The sequence below is a fragment of the Choloepus didactylus genome, chromosome 5, assembly GCF_015220235.1.
Source record: "Choloepus didactylus isolate mChoDid1 chromosome 5, mChoDid1.pri, whole genome shotgun sequence".
Taxonomy (NCBI): Eukaryota; Metazoa; Chordata; class Mammalia; order Pilosa; family Megalonychidae; genus Choloepus; species Choloepus didactylus.
This window is the reverse complement of record NC_051311.1, coordinates 15,762,885-15,783,757: the sequence shown is the minus strand read 5'-3', so window position 1 is coordinate 15,783,757 and position 20,873 is coordinate 15,762,885. Positions and strand designations below refer to the sequence as shown.

Genomic DNA, 20,873 nt, shown 5'->3' with positions numbered 1-20,873 from the left:
ATATAATTATACAAAGTTTCAGTATTCACACACCTTTGATAAATCTTATCTTGTTTGTTGTTTCCCCTTCCTCTCACTTAATCTCTTTCTCCATCTTCAGGGGTGTCTAGACAGTGAGCACCCTACCTTATTCATATTAAAGGGGGTGTTGACATATGGGGAAGGGGGCCACATCTAATAGTTGACCTTAAAGAGGTTGTTGCCTCTGTGCATTAATCTTGTATCCTGCCACTTTGCTGATTTTTTTATTAGCTCAAGTAGTTGTGTTATCGATTTCTCAGGGTTTTCCAAATGTAAGATCATATCATCTGTGAATAATAACAGTTTTACTTCTTCCTTTCTAATTTGGAAGCCTTTTATTTCTTTGTCTTGCCAGATTGCTTTGGCTAGAACTTCTAGCACAATGTTGAATAATAGTGGTGACAGCAGGCATCCTTGTTTCATTCCTGATCTTAGAGGGAAGGCTTTCAGTCTCTCACCATTGAGTACTATGCTGACTGTGGGTTTTTCATATATGCCCTTTATCATATTGAGGAAATTTCCTTCAATTCCTACCTTTTGAAATGTTTTCATCAAAAAATGATGCTGAATTTTGTCAAATGCTTTTTCAGCATCTATTGAGCTGATCAATTGATTTTTTCCCTTTTGATTTGTTAATGTGTTGTATTACATTGATTGATACTCTTATGTTGAATCACCCTTGCATGACTGAAATGAACCCTCCTTGGTCATGGTGTATGATTTTTTAAATGTGTCTTTGGATTTGATTGGCAAGAATTTTGTTGAGAATTTTTTCATCTGTATTCACTAGGAAGATTGGACTGTAATTTTCCTTTCTTGTAGCATCTTTATCTGGTTTTGGTATTAGAGTGATATTGGCTTCATAAAATGGGTTAGGTAGTATTCCATTTTCTTCAATTTTTTGAAAGAGTTTTCATAGGAAAGGTGAGAGTTCTTTTTGGAAAGTTTGGTAGAATTCCCCTGTGAAGCAATCTGGCCCTGGGCTTTTATTTTTTGGAAGCTTTTTTTTTTCAGTTCAATTTTATTGAGATATATTCACATACCATGCAGTTATACAAAGCATACATTCAGTTGTTCACAGTTACATTATAAAGCTGTGCATTCATCACCAAAATTAATTTTTGAACATTTTCATTACCACACACACAAACGTAATAAGAATGAAAATTAAAGAGAAAAAGAACAATTAAAAAAGAACACTGGGTGCCTTTTTTTACCCCCATTTTTCTACTCACCCATCTATACACTGGATGAAGGGAAGTGTGATCCACATGGCTTTCCCAATCACATTGTCACCCCTCATAAGCTACATTTTTATACAATCATCTTCAAGATTCAGGGGTTCTGCATTGTAGTTTGGTAGTTTCAGGTATCTACTGCTAGCTATTCCAATTCTTTAGAACCTAAAAAGGGTTATCTATATTGTGCCTAAGAGTGTCCACCAGAGTGACCTATTAGCTCCTTTTGGAATCTCTCAACCACTGAAACTTATTTCATTTCATTTCACATCCTCCTTTTGGTCAAGATGTTCTCCATCCTATGATGCTAGGTCTAGATTCCTCCCTGGGAGCCACATTCCACATTTCCAGGGAGACTTACACCCCTGTGTGTCAGATCCCATGTAGGGGGGAGGGCAGTGATTTCACCTGCCAAGTTAGCTTAGCTAGAGAGAGAGGGCCACATCTGAGCAACAAAGAGGCATTCAGGAGGAGGCTCTTAGGCACAATTATAAGCAGGCCTAGCCTCTCCTTTGCAGTAACAGTCTTCCCTCTATCACTGGACTTGCCCTTGTTGGAAGCTTTTTGATGACTGTTTGGGTCTCTTTACTTATGATAGGTTTATCGAGGTCTTCTATTTCTTCTCTGTTCACTTTAGGTTTTTCATGTGTTTCCAGGAAATTATCCATTTCCTCTAAATTCTCTAGTTTGTTGCTATACAGTTGTGCATAGTATCCTCTTATGACTTTTAAATTTCTTTGGGATCTGCAGTAATGGCTCCCTCTCATTTATTATTTTATTTGGGTCTTCTCTCTTTTTGACTGCATCAATCTAGCAAAGGGTTGTCCATCATGTTGATCTTCTCAAACAACCTGCTTTTGGTTTCATTTATTCCATTTTTTTGTTGTTGTCCATATCATTTATTTCTGTTTTAATCCTTGTTACTTCTTTTCTTCTGTGTGTTTTAGGATTAGTTTCTGATCATTTGCTAGCTTCTTCAATTCTTTCATTAGTTCTTTGATTTTAGCTCCTTCTTCCTTTTTAATGTATGCATTTAGAGCTACAAGTTTTCTCCTGAGGACTGTCTTGTTGCATCCATAAATTTTGATATGCTGTGTTCTCATTTTCTTTCATCTCTAGATATTTAACAATTTCTCTTGAAATTTCTTCGACCTACTGATTGTTTAGGAGTGTGTTGTTTAATCTCCAGAGATTTGTGAATGTTCTGTATCTTTGATGATTTTTGACTTCTAATTGCATTCCTCTGTGGTCAGAGTATGTGCTTTGAATAACTGCAATCTTTTAAAATTTATTGAGGCTTGTTTTATGCCCCAGCCTATCATCCATCTTGGAGAAAGTTCCATGAGCACTAGAGAAGAATGTATATCCTGGTGATTTGGGATGTAATGCTGTTGATATGTCTATCAAGTGTAATTCTTCTATCACATTGTTTAGTATCTCAGTTTCCTTCTTTCTCCTCTGTCTGGCTGATCTATCTGTCGAAGAGAGTGGTATATTGAAATCACCCACAATTATTGTAGAAACATCTATTGCTTCCTTCAGTTATGCCAATGTTTTTCTCATGTATCCGTGAGCACCCTGATTAGGTGCATAAACATTCATGATTGTTATTTCTTCTTGGTGAATTGTCCCTTTTATTAATATATTGTGTCCTTCCTGTGTCTTATGAGGAAGACATACGGTCTTCCTATGGTCTACTTATGGTGGAGTGCACTTTTCCTGACCTACCAGCAGATGGCGCTCCTGAGCCAACAAACTCAAGTCAGTTTTCTCCAACTTCACCTCTGCACTGAGTGGGGGGCCAAACCATGTGAAGGTCCAATGAGTGCACCAATTTTTCACGTGCAGTGGGGTCTGCCAGCCCTGTGGTTGGGGGGTGTGCCCTGTGCAATTTGAAGAGAGTCTGCTCCAGGGCACAGTGGTCCTGGTCGTTCCTAGGGCTGCAGGTGGAGTACTTTGGAGCTGCAGAACTATGTGTCTCACCTTTCAGCTCAAAAGCCCCACACTCCTTCTCTGCCCTGGGCCCAGGAGTGGCTGGGATATGGGGAGGGCTCCTGGCTCTTCCATGCCACCTTCCTGCCTCTGTGATGTGCACACCGCGGGCTTCTGTGGAAGCAGGGCAGACACCATCACAAGTCTGCTGAATTCTGAATCCCTCAAGGAAACTCTCTGCCCAGGGCTGTGAAAGGTTGTTTCCCAGCTAGATGCAAAGGTGGCTGCACATGGCATGGAAAGCTGCCATTTCCGTGTTTGCCTGCCTGCTCCAACCTCTAGTCCCTGGAACGGGCTCTTGGCTGCGGGTATGTGAAGGGTTGTCACTCACACCAGGTAGTGAGGAGGGTACCTAGTGAGGAAGGCTACTCCCCACTGTGTTGTTTGCTGTCTCCAGCTGCCCATTCCCCAGTGGTGTTCCAGGATGAACCCCCACCTGTCTTGAAGGCAGTCTTTCAGTTTCTCCAAGTACATACTTTCTATGGGTGTAGAAGTCCCTGCCCAGCTGGTGGAACCCTGGAACTGCTGTTCTCGGGTGCTTTCTGTCCTATACCTCATGTTCTTCATGGAGGATAATTTGCTCTGTCTCTCCTAATCCACCATCTTGGATCTCTAATAATTTCTTTTCTATTCATTTACCCTAGGAAAAAAATAATTACAGTTTCTTTTGGTAAATAGAGCTTTTTATATTATGATTAGCCTAGGCTAAAAGTGAAAAAAGGTTAACAAATTATTTTGTTTTCCAACAAAATAAGATTATTGTTATTTTGAACTACATGTAATGGCATATGGATATTTTAAAAATAAGGCCCCCATCCAAGATTATTTCCCTGATTTCTTCTTTCATGTTATATGTGCCTCATGCTATTTGATAAATTTATTTTTAATTAAGCATTATATTTAAAAACAAAACCCAGAATTAGCACAAGTCTTACCTATTACTTCATGTCTAAGAGTCCTTTTGGGCAGTGAGCTCCAGCCTTTTGCTGAAACTTTCAAGGTTCAAAATTCCTTTCTGACTCATCTCTCACTATTTGCTTCCATATGTTTTCCACTTTTCCTTTCAGATTCCTAGGAAACACCATAGACCCCATGTGCCTAATCTTTGAGCTCACTTTGTGATCTCTTAAGTAGAATGGCTTCTCTCACTTCTGTGCCTGGTGAGCTCCTCTGTTATATTTGACTTCTGTAAACCCTTCCTTGTACTCAAAGAAAATTTTCATAGTATCAACTTTTACACATCACATTGTATCATCGTTGTATATTTACTTGTGTTTGATGCAGGGAATGTGCATTTCCTTGTAGATAGTCCATACTTCGTAACTGTTTTAAGAATTAATGAGTAAATAAAGATGTTGAAGAATTGGAAACTTACAAAAATTGTTTTATTATTATTTGTCAGTAGAATTGTTAGAAACTGTCATCTTCTTTTGTGTGTGGATTTTTTAAAGTAGAAGTCCTGCCTTGCATATGAAGGAAGTAAAGAAAAATGAGAAAGAATAATGGACCTCAAAGGAATCTGTGATTACAGCAATGTTTGAGAAGAGAGATTCACTAACTGACATCCTATCACAAGTGAATAATGACAGCAGTCTAAGTGAAGTAGATCAGGATGAAGAAAGGTAAAATAAATAAAGTATTTTCTTTTGAAGTAGTGTCAGCAGTGATAAAACAGGAGAATGTAATGTACAGGCTAAGGTAGGAGAATACTCAGCTCTATCACATACACTGGAAAGTTGATCAGGATGAGGACAGGTGGCTCTGATATGGAGAGTTTTCAATAAATGGTGGATGTGGAAGTGGAATCATAGTGGATAAGTGCAGAAAATCCTTTGCAAATTTTTACTGCAGAAGGGAATAGAAAGGGTGAGAACTAAAGAGGAATGTAGGGGTCAAGGGAGATGGGAGATTTTAGAGTATGTTTGCATGCTGGTAGAAATGATCCAGTTTGCATTTCTAAGTATCAGAGAGCTTGCTGATTATAATGCATTGCCTTTTGAAGACCCACAGTAAACTAATTGCCATTAGTATTTCTATTCATATATAGTTTTATGGTAGGTGGTTGTTCATTCAGAATGGTTTAGAAATGGAATATTCTCATATATAATTCAATATACAGATATTACTTAAAAGTCATACTATCGTAGGTAGATTTTTTTTCCTCAAAACACCTCATTATTTTATATACTTGGCCTATTGCTTGAAATTCATCACTTGAGTCTTGTCAGATATCTTTTTTTTTTAATTAAATTCAGTTTTATTGAAATATATTCACATACCATACAGTCATTCATGGTGTACAATCAGCTGTTCACAGTACCATCATATAGTTATGCATTCATAACCACAATCTATTTCTGAACATTTTCCTTACATCAGAAAGAATCAGAATAAGAATAAAAAATGAAAGTAAAAAAGAACACCCAAATCACACCCCCATACTACCCTAATTTACATTTAGTTTTTGTCCCCATTTTTCTACTCATCCATCCATACACTAGATAAAGGGAGTGTGATCCATAAGATTTTCATAATCACACCATCACCCCTTGTAATCTACATTGTTATACAGTCATCTACAGGAGTCCAGGCTACTGGGTTGGAGTTTGATAGTTTCAGGTATTTACTTCTAGCTATTCCAATACATTAAAACCTAAGAGGTGTTATATATATGTAGTGCATAAGAATGTCCACCAGAGTGACCTCTCGACTCCATTTGAAATCACTCAGCCACTGAAACTGTATTTCATTTCATTTGCATCCCCTTTTTGGTCAAGAAGATATTCTCAATCCCATGATGCAGGTCCAGATTCATCCCTGGGAGTCATATCCTGTGTTGCCAGGGAGATTTACACCCCTGGGAATTGTTTCCCACATAGAGGGGAGGGTAGTAAGTTCACCTGCTGAGTTGGCTTAGCTAGAGTGAAGTGTTAGAAAAAACATGGAGAGAGGGATGTGCCTATCTACTCTTGATGTGCAGGCAGAATGGTGTAGACTTTCTGAAGGTCAATGTGGTGGTTCCACAAAAAGCTAAGTATGTGAGGGCCATAAGGTCCTGCAACCTCATTACAGGATATGTCATCGGAAGACCTGAGAGCAGAAACATGAACAGACATTTGCACACTGTTGTTTATGGAGACAGTATGCATGATTTGCAATGGGTGGAGGTGGCCTAAGGGTACACTGACTGAGGAACAGAATGGTGAACTGTGGCGTGTGCATACAATGGAATACTGAGCAACTACAAGAGGGAGTGAAGCTGTGAGACAGGCAACAAGGCAAATGGATCCTGTACACAGCATTTTGAGTGAAGTACACCAGAAATAAAGGCAAACACTATAATGCCTCACCAATATGGACTAACTACAATGTGTAAACTCATAGGTAGATTTTTAAAAATGTATATAGTAATAAATATACAAACACTTAGGCCAGACTGAATAGAATGTAATCATTTCCTGATAATTCTAATACTGCAGTGCCTTTGATAGTATCAATGGCTATGATTTTGTAAGATAGTGTAAAATATCAGTCTATATCAATTTAATAGTTACTCAGATTCTGAGGGAAATGGGAGGATACTGTTGTATGTACAATAGAAAAAGAAACTACTGACAATCTATCCCAAATTACTACTTATGGATTATAACATTCTAAAGTACAAAAAGTGTTTTTCCCTGTATCCACAGTGAGCTTGATACATTTGTTTGCCAAATAACTATTTGTTGAATGCATGAATAAATATTCAATTGATGAAGGAATGCCTGTTGATGAATTTCTTTTGAAAAAACAAATCTTTCTTTAATTGAAAGTAGTTTTCCAATATTTCCTAGATAGAAAATCTTATTCTTAAAAAATATTTGCAAGATTCAGAAATTATTATTTATAATTATGTCCAGAAATGGAATGATAATATGGATTCATTTGCTACCATATTACTTGAAAACACCTAAAAATAAATATTACTTTCTGAGCATGTGTGAAACACGTGCTTTGGGGCCAGAATTCTGGATCTGAATTCTTTGGGTGCTACTGAGCAGCACTATGACCCTGGACAATTTACTTAGGCAGAAACCATGCCTCAGTTTCTTCCTTTTTAATATACCTCATATATTACCTACATCATAGAATTGTTTGAGGATTAAAATGAGTTAAGGTGTGTAAAGTGTTTAGAATAATTCATAGTAAGTGCATAGTGAATCCTCAGAAAGCTAATTAATGTCATCATTATTAAATAAGGAGGTCACTCATATGGGGATTTAACAAATACTTTCCAAATAGAATTTAGTGCCAGTGAAAGCTTGTTTTTATTGAAAATGGCAAAAGAATCATTTATTTTTTTTTCTATCAAATAATGCAAATAATGTTATGGTTTTCCTTTTCATCTGAATTAAATATTTCAATGATATTATTAGTATATTTCCCTTATCCTTTAATGTTTCTTTTCCTATTAATAGTTTAATCCTCATTGTGGAAAATTATTGCATTTTAAATTACCTGTAAACATTCTTAGGAAAAGGAGAAAGAAATTACTAATGCAATTGCTATATAAAAACAAAAGTTTTAGATATTCTTTGAATTTTACATACGTAATATTTGCCTGAAGGGAATTATTTGTTTTTTTTTAGGCCTGCAAAGAAAACATCTGATAAAAAGAACAAGGTACTATAAAAAATAAATTAATGAAAATATTATTCTTTCATTAAAATATGAATTTTGAAGGTTAAATTAAAAAAAACATTTTTGGTTATAAAGTAAATATTTTTAATTTGAAAAAGCTATTTTGAAACTAGCTACTGATAAAGGTATATTTTGACAGAACTCAGTTTTTTTAAGCAGTTTTTGCTCATATAAAATGATTCTAATTAACCACCTCTATAGACTTAGAATATGCTATAAATATTTTGGGAACATTTTGAAATAGTATTATTTATTTTATAGGACAAAAAGCAAACTAATTCTATGGATGACCTTGATGACTTAGATCAGTCATCTGAAATGACTTCAGAGGATTGTGAATTGCCTAACCCTAATTATAAAAATTCTGTGTTGCTAACTGAACAACTTGAACTTAAAATGGTTTCTAAAGGTAGGACCCTTGTATAAATATATACCGTTTTATGTATACTGTTGTAATATGTGCACACCTTGTTTAGTACTGCACCACAGAGCACTGGTGTGGTAGAGTGCTGTTCATCTCAGCACTACAGATCCACAGTCTATACCTCTGATAATTTCCACTGTTCTTGTCTCTGTGGGAATGGCATCCTAAGCTTTTCTTGAGTCCACCTCACTCCTATGCCTTCACCTGTGGTCAGGTTACGTTTATCTCCTACCTGAAATACTGCATCATCTCAGAACTGTGTTCCCTGCATCACAGCTCCCGAAACCATGGTCTACCATGCAACCATAATTATTACATATTTTTAAAAATTAAAATCTGTCACATCACCTTCTTGCTTAGAACCCAGAAATCACTTCTCATTGCTGTAAGGTTAAAGACCACAATCCTCTAGCTTCTCACATCATTTCCTATCTTCCTCTCTCTGTGTCCCAGCTACTTCCTTAGGTGTTTGTTCCTACAATAGAGATTTTTGTTTCAGCAGCTTTAGTGAGGTATAATTGGCATATGATATACTGCACATGTACAAAGTGTACAACTTAAGTGTTGACATATGTGTCCACATGTGAAAACATCACCACAAGCAATATAGTCAACATATCCTTCACCATCAAAAGTTTCCTCATATCCCTTTATATTGCCTTATTAAGAAACTGCCAAACTGTTTTCCAAAGTAGTTGTACCATTTTCCATTCTCACTAGAAGTGTATGAGAGCTCCAGTTCCTTCACATCCATGCCAGCATTTAGTAGAGACCATCTTCTCAATTTTAGCCATTCTAATAGGTGTGTAGTGTGTATATCATTATGGTTTTAATGTGCATTTCTCTAATGACTAATAATGTTGAGCATGTTTTCATGTGCTCATTTATCATCTGTATATCTTCTTTCATGAACTGTATGTTCAAAAATTTTCCCCATTAAAAAAAAGTTTGTTTTGTTATTCAATTTTGAGAGTTCTTTATATTCTTTATATATTCCCTTTAGCAGCTACATTTTTTGCAGTGATTTTTCTCCCAATCTGTGGCTTTTTTTTTCATTTTCTTAATCGTATCTATTGAAGATCAGAAGTTTTACTTTTTGATGAAGTTCAATTTATCCATGTATTCTTTCATGAATTTTATTTTTATTGTCATATCCAAGAACTGTTTGCTTAGCAGAAGGACATAAAGATTTTCTCCAATGCTTTCTTCTAGAAGTTCCATAGTTTTAGGTCTAACATTTAGATCTATGATCAATTTTTATTCAATTTTGTATATGGTGTGAGGTATGTCTCCAAGTTCTTTTTTTTTCTTCTGTTTTTTTCTTCTGTTTAAAAATTTCTTCTGTTTAAAAAATGGGATGCTTACATACAAGAAGACATGAAATAATTCAGCACCAACAATTTATTCTCATTTTAGACAGCAAAGACATTTACATATTGCTTGCTAATTTGTGACATTGCTATTTAATGCACAGTAATTTTGTGCTAAGAAGTCATTACTATGTAATATGTATTCAGCACCACTGTGTATATTGTTTGGTCCTAAGATCATTTTTTTGCATATGGATATTGTGTTTTTCTAACCTTTTTAATTTATACTGCATTGCCATTGTGCTTTTGTCAAAAATCAGTTATCCACATATGTTTCAGTTTGCTAATGCTGCCATTTTGCATAACACCAGAAAAGGACTGACTTTTATAAAACAGGGTTTATGTGGTTACAAAGTACAGTCTTAAGGCCATAAAGTGTCCAACATAAGGCATCTGCAACAGGGTACCTTCACTGGAGAAAGGCCATTGGCATCTGGAAAACCTCTGTTAATTCGGAAGGCATGTGGCTGGCATCTGCTTTCTCCCAGGTTGCGTTTAAAAATGGCATTCTCCAAAATGTCAGCTTTAAATGACCATCTTCAAAATGTGTCTCTTGGTTGCAGCTCTGAGGTTATTTTAGCCCCTTTATAAGAGTCCAGTGAACTATCAAGGCCCAGCCTGAATGCGTGGGGCCACATTTCCATGGAAACATTCAATCGAGGGGTCACACCCTAATCAAAGTTGTCACTCACAGTTGGGTGGGTCACATCTCCGTGGAAGCACTCAATCAGAAAGTTCCAACCTAATCAACACTAACATGTCTGCCCCCACAAGAGTGCATAAAAGAATATGGCTTTTTCTGGGGGACATAATATATACAAACCAGCACAACGTATATGTGGGTTTATTTTTGGACTTTCTGTCTCATCAATCTCTTTGGCTCTCTTTACACCAATATGCTGTTTTGATTACTATCAGTTTATAATACTTCTTGAAACCAGGTTGTTGGCCATCCAACTTTGTTCTTTTTCAGGGTTTTTTGGTTGTTATATAGGTCCTTTGCATTTCATATGAATTTTAGAATCAGGTGGTCAATTTCTAAAAAAAAAAAAAAAAAAAAAATGCCTGCTGGGAATTAGATTTGGATTGTGTTCAATCAGTAGGTTAATTTGGGGACCTTGACATATATCAATGTTGAATCTTTCAGCCCTGAACAAAGAATACCTCTTTGCATTTATATACACCTTACTTAATTTTCTCAGTAATATTTCATAGCTTTTACTATATAGATCCTTCCATCTTTTCTCAGATCTATCCACATTTCATATTTTTGATGCAGTTACAAATGATATGTTAGAAATTTCAATCTTTGTTTATTGCTTGTATATAAATACAATTGATTTTGTATATTGATTTTATATCCTGCAGTGTTTCTAAACTCACTTATTTGTTCTAGAAGGTTTTTTATAGACCTCATCTGATTTTCTACATAGACAAGGGGTCATTAAACTTTTTCTTAAAGGGCCAGATAGTAAACGTTTAAGACTGTGGTCAATATGGTCTCTATTGCAGTGATTCAACTCTACCATTGTAGCATGAGTAGCCACAGACAAAACATAAATGAATGGTGACATGTCTGTGTCCCAGTACAATTTTCTTTACAGAAACAAGCAGCTGGCCCACAGGTTGGAGTGTGCCAATTCCTATATGTGATCATGTTGTCTGTGAATAAAGATTGTTTTATTTTCCTTTTTACTCCTTTGTGGGGATCCACATTTCCATCCAGTACTTCTTCAGGTTTCTCTCTCTGCTCCACTCTCTCCTCTCTGGTGTTCTCTCTGATCATCTCCGTCTGCCTTGGCTTCTCCAGACTCTCAGCTTCTTCACCTCAGCTCAGGGAGTCCACTGGACCTCACCTCGGTTCCTTCTTCCTGTGTTGTCGCCTGGAAACTCTCTCAAGGCACTGAGCTGAGGCTGTCATAAGCCTTACTTGGTTTGTTTCCTCTCTTTCAGGGACCATTGTCCTTCACTGCCTGAAGCCCATTTTCTTGAAAATTGTTTAACATGTTTTGTCTGTTCTGTTTTTGGTTGTTTCAGGTGGGATGCTAAATCAGTCCTGTTGTATCATGACTGGAAGTGGATTGCAATGCGCTGTAGACTGTCCTGCATGCTCTTTCTCTCACTTTGCTCAGTTACTTCCTGCTCATCCTTTCAGGGAAATCTTCCCTGGGTGCAGTCTAGATCATGTGCAATGTGATCATAGAACTCTGTTTTCTTACCATATCTATCTTTATTGTAGTTATGCTATTTGTCTTTCTCCTACCTTAGACTTTAAGCTAAAGAAGGGCATGGATCTTGTCTATTTTATCTCTTGTCTATACACCAGAGCTTTGTTTAATGTCTTCCATAATATATATATATTACAATATGTGTATTTCAATATGTATTTGTTCAATGTATGAATGACTAAATGTGCACATGTACAGTTCATTATAGTTAAAAAATATACATACATTTTATTTCTATCTTTGTTTTCTCCCTGATACAGATTCTATGATCCTATTCAAAATCCAGGATGCAGTGCTTTCATATGAAAGATTAATAGAATTAAAAAAAAATCACTGTGAACTCCTTACAGGAAAAACAAAAAAAATGACAAATAAGGTTAGCAAACTACAAAAGGAGCTATCAGAAACCAAAGAAATGAAATCACATGAGAGCATAAAAAAGTGGAATGGGAACAAGAACTTTACAGTTTGAGGCATAAAAGCTTGGTTTTAAAAAAATATTTGAGCTACTAATGATTTTTTTTTTTATGTTGTACAATTCTCATTACTCTCCATTTGAAATAATTCTCATTACCCAAACACTGCATGGCTCTTTCAGCCCTTCATTATTTGTCCCTGATGTTTGCATGGTAGTAATAAGTATTCCTATTAATTATAGTCCCTAGTATGCAATAGGCAGATATTTCCCATATAGCATTTTATTGTCAATTCTCTGTACTAGTGCCATAACTTAGAAGTGTGTCATGCAAACAACTATTTATATGTGTAGTGCTGATATGTGGGATATATGCCGTTAAACAACATTTGATCCTATTTGCCTTCAATAGAGCTCTGATACTTATAATACCCTTAACAAGCAATCATCACCCCTATCCATTCCCATAGCTTTGAATTCAGCCTCATTAATATATCTGAGCATATTAGATTATCATTCCCTCTCCACTAGCTTCTGTGTTATCACTAGCTCCCCAATGTCCTGTATTTACTATTTAATTTTACTACAAATATGTAAGGGAATTTTGGTAATTGCCAATCTATCTTCTGGGACTTAATAGAGGAGAGAAACTCTTAGGTCTTCAGAATATGAAATTCTTAGAAATAATACAGGAAGTCTTTAACATGAATACTTATACTAATAATTAAATATATGTTTTATTTACTTTGAGTAAATTCTTCAATACAGAATTACTTAGTTGAAGCATAAGAATGTTTTAAAAGTGTCTTTAATCTGTATTTCTAAATTGTTCCTGAGGCAATTTATATTAATCTATACTTTCACCATCAAAATATGAAATGACCATTTTTCTAAAACCAGAATCATTTTTAAAAAAATTTGTGCAGTTTTCCATATGCATGGAATGAGAAGTAAAATGGAAATAGATTATCATTTAATTAGTTCACATAGATCCTTCTTGTTCCAAAAGGGATTTTAAAATACTTTATGAAATAGATAAGGAACAAGGTAAGATAAGTTGAAAGTGTTAAAGAAAGATAAAAAGCATGGGCTGACAGATATTAGGCCACCTAGCCTCTTGTTGGATTATAGCAATCTACAGATGTATGTTATACAAAAGACATCTGAAGGTGCCATGTTACACTGTAAATCCTTTTTAGGGCCCCTGTAGTATTTCATCTTCATGAACTCCTCAAAATTTTATTCTAGTGAATTTATAAACATTAGACAGCAGCTTCTCTTCTTAATTAGTCAACTCTAAATTATTTGTCCTAATGGAAGAGTAATTATTACTATTTGGAAATAAAGGTAATTTTCAACCCAAACATTACTGAATAATTTGAAAATTCCTTTCCCATAGTATTTACCAGAGTGCTAGTAACAAAACTTACCAATTAGCAGAATGTCTTTTTAGTGTTACTTTCAAATATCACTTTTGGAAAAGATTAAATTGAGAAATTAAAAGACAGGAGAACTTGGAAGGACAAAATTTTGAGAACACTGAAATTTCATAAACTGGATAATATACCAACATAAAGAGCCAGAGCACAAAGTGAACTTTTAATTTTCTAACAAAATGAATTTAAATTAAGCATTTTATTGCAGATTTACATTAAAACAAGAAGAAGAGAAAAGTAAATATGCTGATATGTTGTATGACAGAGTCAGAGAACACGTAAGAAAAGAAGAGCGGTATAACAAAGAAGTTGAAATGAAACAACTTGAACTCAGTCTTTGAACACTAGATATGGAGTTGAGGACTGTAAGAAATAATTTGTATCAGGTAAATTAATCTGTGGTAAGAATTTCATATATCTAACTTTATGTCATTGATATTATTTATGCTATCCCTTTGATTCAATGTGTAAAGTGAACCAAAAATATTATCCTAAAGATGAACTAAATATCCTTAGTCAACTATTATCTTAGTGCAATTGTTGGCATATCATAGGGTTTCAGTATGTTTTCTGAATAATAGAATGGAAGGTAAATTGAGTTTAATCATTAACTTAAATGTTAATTTTAGCATTTTTTATGTTGAAATATAGGTTAAATAGTTGTGATGGTTTAAGACCAAATGTTTCATAAAGACATTTTCTTTCAAAATATTATGTTTGTCTGTATTTAAGAGCTGTTTTTGCTCTATGAGAGATTTAGTTGTTATTTATGCAATTAAAATTTGAATAATTCAGAGGGGGTAAAGATCTTGCGTCTTAATAGACTATTTTAATTGATCTTTTTTTTTTTTTTTAAGGTTCTGCTCTGAAATAAGCTTTTAATTCAGACTCCAAAATTTAATGAAATGTGTCTCTAGCTTGTAGAAGAGTGAAATGACACCCAGAGGCAACTTTCTTGAGAACAGAATGCCAGAATATTACAAGATGGAATTCTGACCAGTCACCTTTGTAAACAGAAGGAGATTGAAAAGGCTCAAAAGAAAGTGAGTGAGAATTCTAATATATTTTCCTTAGTCATTTAAAAATATGTGTGTATGTATTTGTGTATATATTTTAAAAACCAACTATATGAGTCACGGAAAATATAGGTGATCTTTAAGAATATGTGTATGTATTTGGTGGGGTGGTGGGGTGTTGGCATATTTGGTCCATTGGATAAATTAACATTCTTAATTCAAAATTATTTGTCTACAGCAGTCAAGTGGTGACATTCACAATGGCTTTATCCAGAAAGAGCTTTTAATATTTTCTAGAGATGGATTATCCTTCTATAATCTCAAAGCTGTTGCTACTAACAGCAAATGTTATTCTTTTTGGCAGTGATAGATATTAATGGAGAGGTCAGTTTATCAGTACTACCCATAGATAAAGTGAGGAAAAATATAGCTGGAGGGATATTTTGAATATCATTCTCCTCACTCTTGAGAAAAGTAACAATTTGCCCCAAGTGAGGTCCTATTTCAGTACTAGGAGATTTCTGACAACAATGAAATGCCGTAACATACACTTAATGATAATTTATTGATAAATGTTTCATTCTGAGTAAAATAGTTCAGTTTATTTTCATCTTTCATATTTATTACTGTTTCAAACATTATGAAAATGAAATAGTTACTGAGCAGCAAATAATCTAATGATTTTCTAAGAAGCACAATATAAATTTTACCTTACCATTAGTCTTTTAAAATATGAAGTTTCTTTTGTATTTTGGTATTTATACTAGAAAAATAATGGTGGTTTAGTGGAAAAACATTAATTAGAAGAACACAAAAGACGTGGGAAATCCTGCAACTTTCATTTATTTTTGAAACTCTATTTTGCAGAATTGTGATAATTAAATTAGTTAATTGTTGTATATATAACTGCTTTATACAATGCCTAGTTTTATCAGTTATCAATTAATGTAATTCTTATAACTGACTATAAAAATGTTAGAAATATAAAATATCTCTGGAATATTCTCAGAATAAAAAGTAACTTTTAAAGGACTTTAAGAAATTTAAGATTGAAATTTAAGCTGTATGCAGAGCTGCAGCTTTTAATGAGGAGTAGCTGTATAGGTTAGATATCAACCTGTAAACCCATGTGGAATTAATTTAGATTAGAAAGAATGTGGTATTATTTGGGGCAATTCAGACAGAAGTATTTAAAATTACAGTATATGTGAAATGTATTTGATATTGTAATGATTGCATGTATGTTTGGAGGGGATTGTATTTAATATTTTTAGTCTGACCAAATCTATACAAAGCTCTTCATGTAGGGTAGCTCTAAACCCAATTTTTAAAAAAAATATAGTCTAATTTATTAAGGTTTATTTTGTTCCTTCTGTGTTTGCTGTAATACCAAGAAAGCATTACTAATTCAGATATTTAAAACAAAAATCTCTTCTAATTCCTTTTTTACTTTCATGAATTCATTTTTCTCAATTAAATTTTTGAACTTTTAAGAATTTATGCTGAATAATGTGTGTGGTTTGGATTCAACTTTATTTTTTTCCAGTTGGATTGTTCCTTGCTGCAGCACTTTTATTGTATGCACATATAGGTTATTCTTTAATTTCTGAGGCCATCATGATATGTCATTTTATTGAGTGGTAACTAAATGTCTACTTTGTTTCATAAAACATAGGTTTCTGATAATCATGAAAAAGAAAAAGATCGTTTGCATAAAAATCACATGTTGCAGGATGAAATTGCCATGCTAAGATTGGAAATAGAAACAATAAAAAATCACAAACAGGAAAAAGAAAAATATTCTGAGAACATGGAAAGTGTAAAAGAAAAAAATGATGACCTTCAAAAGACATTAAAACTGAATGAGGAAACATTAACAAAAACAATATTTCAGTATAGTGGACAGATTAATGTTCTGACATCAGAGAATGCAATGCTGAAGTCTAAATTAGACAGTGAAAAACAAAGCAAGGAAAGACTGGAAACAGAATTTGAATTATAACATTCTAGACTGGCTGCTTCAGTCAACAACCATGATCAAAAACAGATATCAAAAAGAGACCTGGAATTTGCTTTCCAGAGAGCAAGAGATGGGTGGTTTCATTTACAGAACAAAATGAATTTTGATGTGTCTAACCTAAAAGATAACAATGAGATTCTTTCTCAGCAACTTTTTAAAGCTGAAAGTAAATTCAAGAGCCTAGAAATTGAGCTCCATCACACAAGAGATGCTCTGAGAGAAAAGATTTTGATTTTATAATGTGTACAAAGAGACCTAAGCCAAACACAGTGCCAGATGAAGGAGGTTGAACACAGGTATCAAAGTGAACAAGGTAAAGTGAGTAAATACATTGGAAAACAGGAATCCTTAGAGGATAGGTTATCCCAACTGCAAAGTGAAAATATGTTGCTTTGACAACAACTGGATGTTGCTCACAACAAAGCTGACAGTAAAGAAAAGACAGTAAGTGACATCCAAGACCGATTTCAGGATATCATAAAAAAATCTTAAAGCTGAAAGTGAAAAACAAAGGCTTCTTCTGGAAAAGAGAAATGAGGAATTAACCAGTGAATGTAATCCTTTAAAAGAACAAATATATCAGTATGAAAATCACAAAGTAGAAAGAGAAGTAAGTATCAAGAAATATAAACATTTTTAGCTTCCTGAAAGAAAACTGAAAGCAATATTTGGTTATGGCTAAAATGTTGAGTCTAGTTGAATATGAAAATATATAGACTATAAATGTATTTTCTATGTCAGCATAGAAACATACCTTGTATCCAGCAAATAAAACTTTGACTTAAGAAAAGCTTTACTTTGAGTAAAGACATTGCGTCACCTATGAAATTTTAAGAGGTTAAGTTATAAATTTTTAATAGATGTATACCAGTGTTATTAAGTCTTGTGCTACAGAAATAATTATTTTAGTGTCTCTGTCACCATTTTTTAAGACCATATAAGGTCATGAATTAAGCAGATAACAGAAATGTTGATAGCTAAAATGAGTATTTTGAAGTTCAGATTCAATTAAGTGGGTTACCTTTGTTGACAGTTTATCTGATTTCCCAGATAAACTGAAGTGTAGATGCTGTATCTTATCATAATTTTCCTTCAGTAGCTTTTTTTTTAAGTTTACTATTTTATTTGCAAAAAAACTACAAGCAGAACTCATAAATAGACATTGCGATTTAAAGCAGGAAAATGATAAAGTGGCTTCTAATAACATAGCCGTGCACATGCCAGTAACAGGAATATATTAACATCTTTTATTTGCTAGGCAAAGAGCAGTGTCCAATATAAATTTCCCCAAAACATTTAAGACCTGTGAATTTCTGACAGTTCACAAAACCACCAACTGACACTTTACCATGAAGAAAAAAACAAACCTAACAGACTGTCAGCTCTAAAGATGTTACAGAGCAGAAATTTCCAAAAAGCATTATACAAGCTGTCTTTCTGGGAAAATGAAAAATATAGTTCATATAATACACTAACAAAAATTCATAAGATAAGATTATGTTTTGACATACTTAACAAGCATTCTCTGTTTGTCTCCAACAAACAAAGCTAAGGAAATAATGTAACCATCTTTACACAGTAAATTAAGGTTACAAGTCGTACATAAGAACAGAACTGCTTGCACATTAAAAACTGTTCAGCTCCATTGTCATACTCTAAATATTGGCTCTTAAACCATTTTCAGTTACATACAAGCAAAGGTTATTATATATTCAGCAATTAATAAATTTTCAATAATTTAAGGTATGGTAACTTAAAGTAGACTGAGAATAGTCTCAATAAGGCAGGTGAAACATCTTAGTGGAACTAAACTCACTGAAGCTTCTGCCAATGATTTTGAATATCCAAATTGAAACTGAAAGGTTTTGACTAAAATATTTTGTGGGTGTCAGAATGTCTTCACCTTTTTAAAATTTTTAATAAACACACGACTCAAGCAGAGCAGGTCAGGCAAGCCCTGTGTGTGTGCACGCACGGGTGTGTAGGATTGTGTGGTATCAAAACAAATGGAAACTTGGAAGCATAACACTGTGCTTTTGTTTTGTTTAACCTGCTTTCTGTGCCACTGAATACCAAGTATTTCTGGTCCTCTTTTAATATAAATCTTTATAATCTACGATCGTGTTTTTACTTGCTGCCTACTAATTGTAGGACAAATTGCAAATACAGGAAGTTACAGGAATTCCATTTCCAGAAGACATGCCTGAAGGATGTCATCAATTTCAGAAATTTAAAGTCTAATGTACCAACCACCTCACTACTCAACAGAATATGCAATGGCAGCTTTAAAGGACTGGCCCAGTAACATCAGATTGCTTAGGTAACTTCCAGTTAGCTGCAGTTTCTACCCAAATGGCAACTTCGTACCATTTGTTCTAAAGCAGTCTTCCCTTTCTTTACCCCTCCCCCATTCTTTAATTTATCATGGAGGCAAAACTGAAAAAAACCAAGATATTGGCAATGAATTAATTAGCAGCCCATGAGTAGCTGGTTATTCAGCTCTCCCACTCATCTAGGGGTCCAATCACTTTACATGAAACTAACTCTAAAAACATACACAGTGTTTCTAAACAAAGTGCATACCTACACTTGTTGGCTCAAAAAGCAGTGCAATCCACTTGATTTGGATGGCACTTAAGCCTTTTAAAAAGTTAATTAAAAACTTAGCAATTCCTTATACCCCTGGAAAATAAATATGGCTGACTAATTTATCCTCCCTGAGACCCTTAATAAAAGGAATATTGAAACTTTAGAAGGAATGTCTTTGCAATATCCCACTGACACTAAAATGTGGATTTAAAATTCATACTCAAATCACTATGTATTATATATTCTGATACTTGTAGAAAACATCTGATTTTGTTTGGTTCATTAAAAATACTTTTAAAAATGTATTTTAAAAGATAAACATAGCTTGCATCCCAGATACAAGCATTATTTGAAAAAGAGGGGAACATTGTCCATGAATTTGAGAATAGGACCACAACAACAAATGGCACTGCTTTAAAGTCTGTACCTTTGAGAACAGAATTTGAATTATGGTACATTAGGGACTACAGAATAGTTTTAATGCAAATATGAAAGGGACCTTTCCTATTGGCTACTCAAATCAAGCTGTTAATTTTTTTTTTTTTAATCATTGCCCCCAGGGACAGAAGTTGCTTCTATTCTTAACCAAATCAGGTTTTAACACCAAAACATGGTGCTTTATTTCAAATTGGCTGCCCTCCAAAAGTCCCTATGATCAAATTAAGGAACTTAATTTGTCACATTCCCAAACCTGAAATGACTGACGTACTACGAACTCTGGATATGAAAGTAAAAGTCAAATAGAAGAGACTCCAAATCCAAACAAAACAAAATATTAAAAATAGAGGGGTGGAATCATATTAGTGGTCTTTGTTTTTTGTAAGACAGTAAGTAAAACAGTGAAAAGAAACTTAAAAAGAATTATCAAGTTATCTTTATGCTGAGGAAGAAAAAAATCACACACTTGCCATCAGCAAGGGCTTTCCCTGCTCATCTGGCTGCTAGTGCTAAAGCTGTTCACTTTAGAGCTCTTTCCCACAGAAGGGAACTGAGAAATGTCTCCAAACACATAAACTGAATGTCTGGACTAGATGTGTGGTTGATAACCTTCTTTCAGTAAAACAAACAACGTATTTTAAGAAAGAAAGAAAATAATTCTCATAATGAATAGGTAGAGTAAAGAAGGGAACCCAGGGGAGACATGAAGCAAACAAATTTCAATTACAAAAAACCACCATGGAACGCGGAAACAAGTAATTGCTTCCTGTATGGACCAAAATTACAGTTCAGACTGTTTTAAATCCTAAAACTAAGAAACAGTTTATAGATTTCCCTCAGACATGAGTAGAGGTCTGGAAAATGGATGGAATTCAAGTTACAGAATACCATTTCATGAGTGCTTATGTAAGAAGAGCAATGTTAACATGTAACCGTAATTTACATGAATACTTGGCATTCTGGAGCTAGTTTAGATACTTCTGAATGATCAAAGCCCTCCCCAAAC

General features: G+C 34.3%; 1 pseudogene; it reads left to right on the top strand.

Moving 5' to 3' along the window:
• The window catches only part of LOC119535195, a 60,277-nt pseudogene that overhangs the window by 18,175 nt on the left and 21,229 nt on the right, over positions 1-20,873 (top strand).